The sequence below is a fragment of the Humulus lupulus genome, chromosome 9 (genome assembly GCF_963169125.1).
Source record: "Humulus lupulus chromosome 9, drHumLupu1.1, whole genome shotgun sequence".
Classification (NCBI taxonomy): domain Eukaryota; kingdom Viridiplantae; phylum Streptophyta; class Magnoliopsida; order Rosales; family Cannabaceae; genus Humulus; species Humulus lupulus.
Genome location: NC_084801.1, coordinates 118,208,550 through 118,214,132, shown reverse-complemented (window position 1 = coordinate 118,214,132; position 5,583 = coordinate 118,208,550).

Here is a 5,583-nt window from a genome sequence, read left to right as displayed (position 1 = left end):
AATACTTGAAACACTCTCAGAAAATATGTTATATGGGACATAGGAAGTTCTTGCCTAATACGCATAAACTTCGGACTTGGAAGAAGGCATTCAATGGTAAACAAGAGTTTGAGGAGGCTCCTGAGCCATTGAATGGGATCCAAGTACTTGAGAAGATGTCTAAAATTGTGTTCAAGTTAGGGAAGCCCAAAGTTCGTACACCTACAAAGATGAAACATAGTCGCAAGGTCAAGGTTGTGGAGGAGCCAAAAGGGTGTTATAAAAAGAAATCTGTTTTCTTCGAACTTGAATATTGGCCTTTCTTACTTATACGTCATAATTTAGATGTTATGCACATAGAGAAAAATGTATGTGATAGTTTGATTGGCACTTTGTTGAATATTCCTGGGAAAACTAAGGATGGAATTAAGGCTAGACAAGACTTGATTCCAATGGGTATAAGGGATGAATTAAGTCCAAAACCAAATAAGAGACGAACATATTTACCTCCTGCAGCTTACACTCTTATGAACATATTTATTCATTCATATAAGAATTTTTCATATTTTTGTATTAGGTTCATTTACAAATATGTGGTACAACAAGGTCGCCAAAATAAGTTTTTATTTGTCAATCCTAATATCGTCGCCACTCAAGGGAGTTCATTCGACAATCGTGTTCAGAATCTGTTCAGATGTTGCAATGACGTAAAATCAAAACAACAAGTTATGCTTGTCCCTTGGAACCATGGGTAAGTTTAAAAAGTTGTCATTTTTCCGACCCATATCAATAATTTCTTTGTTTAACATTTGAGCTATAATTTTTTTGTTTTTCTTATACAGTGAACATTGGATGTAGCTTATTTTGGCACCATATGCATATCATGTTTATTGTTGTGATCCGGTGAATTCAGAGCTAAATAACCGTGTGGAGATTGTATCAGTGATCGTCAGCGCTTTCAATCTTTTTTTCTCTATGAATCTTCCTTCGAGATCCCTGATACTCTACGCATTAAGCAACCTCAGGTAAGTAACTTCAGCAGACATTTTTGAACATTTATAATAATTAAGTAGAATAATATGTATGCATTTTTTAAAAAATTTCAATTTAATAATAAATTACTCATATTTTTAAATAATTAGTGTCCTCACCAACCGGACAATGTGGCATGTGGATACTACTTAATGAGGATGTTGAAGGATTTGATTGAACATGCGAGTCCCGGGCATTACTTGAGAACGGTATTATTAATTAAAATTTACAAATTATTTTTGAAACTATAAATGTAATCAAATAATTAATTAATATATTTTACTTTATATTTCTTGCAGCTAACAAGCACATCATATACAGAGGCACAAATTGATGAGTTGCGACAAGAAAGGGCGACATATATGTTGCCAATAATCCAAAGTTACTGACCTCGTTGATAGGTTTTTTTTTTTAATTTTTTAACTCTTTCTTCATACACAATGCAATATTTGTTCATTTTGAATATGTCTAACAAATATTGTATTTCTTGTATATGTCTAACAAATATATTTTTTTCTTTCAATTTAATTGATTATTAAATCAAATTAAATTTAGATTAAAATCATTTCAATTTAATTTAAATTAAAATAATTTCAATTTAAATTAATATTATTTCAATTTAATTAATTATTAAATCAAATTAAAATAATATTAATTATAAATTATAAATTTATTTAATTTATTTTTTTAAATGTGGGAGACTTTCAATGTCTCCCACTCGGAGAGGTGGGAGACTTCCCACGTCTCCTAGTGGGAGAGGTTGAAAGTCAAACTTTGATTTTCCACCTCTCCCATTGGGAGACGTGGGAAGTGACTCACCTCCCCCAATGGGAGACGTTGGATGTCTCCTAGGGACTTCCCATGTCTCCCATTGGGAGAGGTAAGTCACTTCCAACGTCTCCCAATGGGAGAGGTGGAAAGTCAACGTTTGACTTTCAACCTCTCCCAATGGGAGACGTGGGAAGTGAGGCACGTCTCCCAATGGGAGACGTGAGATATATACCTACAATGACCCTAGCAGCAACGTCTCCCCAATTGGGAGACATTGTAGACTTCCAATGTCTCCCAATTAAAGTCATAAAACCTCTATTTTGTTGTAGTGTAAGTGTATGAATAATGATATATATACAAGAGGATTTAATTCAAGATAATAATATAAAATTTGTCTTTAATCACTAAATAAAGTGATAGCTTAATTTAATAAAGATTATGAGTACGATCTATCTTCTGTTTAAGACAGAACAATTTATCCAGACTATTAAGTATAGCGACACAAAGAGATAGAGGCACCGTATACAATATTGATTGTATTGGACTGCGAGACGATGAAAGAAAGAACTTGTGATATTCTCCGTTAAAATATAGAAGTTCAACATTCATCAATCGAAGGTCGTTTGAGACATGACCTCAATCTTGAAGTTAGTAATGAACTCCTATTTGTGATTTTTTGACTTTTAACTTGTCGGGTAAGGTTCAATATTCCTACGACCAAATTTCTGATATCTTGGAGTCATAGAACTACTAGTGGCTGGGAACATACTTCACATATATGGAATTTGTTCCTTACTTAAATGAAAGACGATTACTTGTTCCTTTTAGTGTTGATTCGGGACTTAAACATAGAGCGCTCAATTTCCATAGGACAATAGAAAGTTCATTCTAAAATTAAATTTATAGAATAATGTTCATTACAGTATCAATGGAACTAATTGATAAAGATATAATTAGAGAGGGTAACAGACATTAAGACCTAGCTTTAATTAAGAGCAACTAGCAGATGGTCATAACTCATGGAATGACTAAATCAATGGACGACTTTATAGTTTTTGCTTTCTAATAATATAAGATTATCGTTTTGAGAGAACAACTATGAATTTCTAGTGGAATAATTCATAGTTAATAAAGTAATTAATGGAACTAAGAGTTAGTGAAATTAATTCAATTATTGGAGCTCAGAACTACGGGACTATATTGTCCCCGTACTAACTCGATAACACTGAGGAATGATTTTGATATTAAAATAAAATATTTAATAATAATAATGTATTATTTTCAATCTCATAATTAATATTATTTGTGAAATAATATTAAAAATATTATTTATGAAATAATATTTAATGGAAAATACAATTATATTAATAATTTTGTGAAATTATTATTTTATTAAAAATTCATTTAATCATATTTAATATTGTGTTATAATTGAATGCTACATAAAATAATATGACAAAGACCCAACAAATAACATTTAATAGAGATAAAATACCACAGGACCCAAAGCTCTATAGTTGGTGCCAACCACAGTCCAAATGGACTGTGGTCCATGCAGATGCCCAATGTGATTAAGGCTTGGTCTTCTTTTGAGTGTTATATTAATATAATATAACATCATAAGAAAAAAGAGATCAGATGCTTTTCACGTTATTTTGCCAAGAGAGAAAAATAGAGAACTTTATTCTCTCTTAATTGTGAGAAAACACTCTCTCATGTGTTGAGATTGAAAAGTGTATTCTTGAGTATCCTACCAAATAGCATAGACATCCCCCTATCTCATTCTCTTTGTGCGAGCCATAGTATGGAAGATGGTAGGCTAGGAGGCTAAGACGTTGTTTGATTTACACGTGTTCTACATCTAGAAAAGGTACTTGTAAGTTTCTATTTTATTCAAATTCATGCACATGCGAAAGATCTCATTTTAGCTATGGTTCCATAGTGTCTGTCTTACACTTTAATGTATTGAAATATTATCACATGCTTCTGCTGCACTTTTAATCACATTATCAAAAACCAACAACCGGTACCACAGTCATAGTTGTAATCATGTGTCATGAATTTGATCTATGTTTATTTTGAATGTATGAACACGTAGACCACCTGTTTTATGAGTGAGATAGCATGAACCCCTTGAGAAGTTACTGTTGTGATTGTGTAAATATATATGATCTATTAACTACTTGAAATTCCTACTCATTAAACACACATGAGTTTTCAAATACCTATGTTTTATAGTTTAGTGAAGCTTAAACATGAGAACTTTTGGTAATTAAAATATATCTGTTGTAATAGATTAATATACAGTTCTAGCTATGGAAACATCAGAGTTTCCTCCCATAAGCTGTAAAGCATTCTAATCTATACATACCCATGTAATTCTATGTGTATATATATATGAGCTGCATACTAAGTAATGATGGCTCTATTGCCTAGTAATACAAGTTTTATTTCCCCTGTTTTGGAAATACTTTGCACATCTCATCAATCTTTAAACTTTCCTAGTTTTTCTATCTCTGTAATGACTAAAAGGAAAGCAAAGCTCTTAAAAAATATCCCTCAGAATATGAGCCATCAAAATGGCTACTACTAGTTCTATAAAGCTATAATCAAAATCAAATCATGCATTGGCATGATGACACTACTAGAATTAGAGTCAAATTATACATTGGTATGATTTAAGTTATGAGACTCAAATATCAAGAGTGTTGGTGATCAAATTCAGCGTTTACTATAAAAAAATAAAATAAAAAGCTCAACCCAAATCTCCAAATGATTTATCATTTCAAATAATTAGTTACCAACTATAACATTGATATTAACCAAAAGGGTATCCAAAATATGTGATTCCCTAAAATATCACAACAGTAAATAAAATTTTCCTTTCATTTTAGACACATCTCTCAGCAACCAAACTGTAGAAAGAAAGTTTTATGTTTAAAAGGAGCAACATATCAATTCAGTTGTGATTGGCAACAATAAGTCATGATTTGAAAGAAAAAAAAATCTATCTACATCTTCGTTAACGAGACTCAAAGAAGACAAACAAGAATAAAAATATAACCTAATTTAAATCAAAGAAACATACAAGAATTTAAGGGACTGACTTCTGAGTTTTTTTATTTTTTTATCTGAAGGACTTGTCCCATGCTTTGTCTTACTGGTTGGTCTACATTTTTTTCCTGACTCCCCTAGATGGCTGGTATGAATTGGATCAAAACTAAGCTTAGAGAACATAGAAACTTTGAAAATTTTGACAACCCCTAAATTATACAAGCAAACAGAGCAAACTAACCCAAACAAATTGACATGGAACCTAAAAAGGCCAAGAACTCCAAGCTAAAGCTCCAAATAAATAGTGGTATTACAATAACTATTTAAGAGAAAAGAAAATTATATATCTGGCAACAATATTCACAATCACTTCATTGTATAGTTGAATTACCTTAACTGAGTCCAGTGGACCAAGCTTTGAACATTCTTCCTGTATGTCAGCCTCTAGTTCTGAACGTAAATTTTCATCGGCCAGAGAAAGATGATTTTAACATTAAATTTCATACAAGAATGAGTTGATTCAAATGCACAAGGACTACTCACTTTTTCTCAAAGAAACTTTGACAATTTTATTTTTAACTCACGGTAAAAGACAGATTGACATTTGTATCCACTAAATATGGCATCTTTAATCTTTTTTTTTTTCAAAAAGAGAAGTGTAACTATCACCGACATTTTGTTTCATACTTTTTTTAATAATATCATTTTTATTTAAGTCAACTAGTACATATAATTGTCCAAGACGAC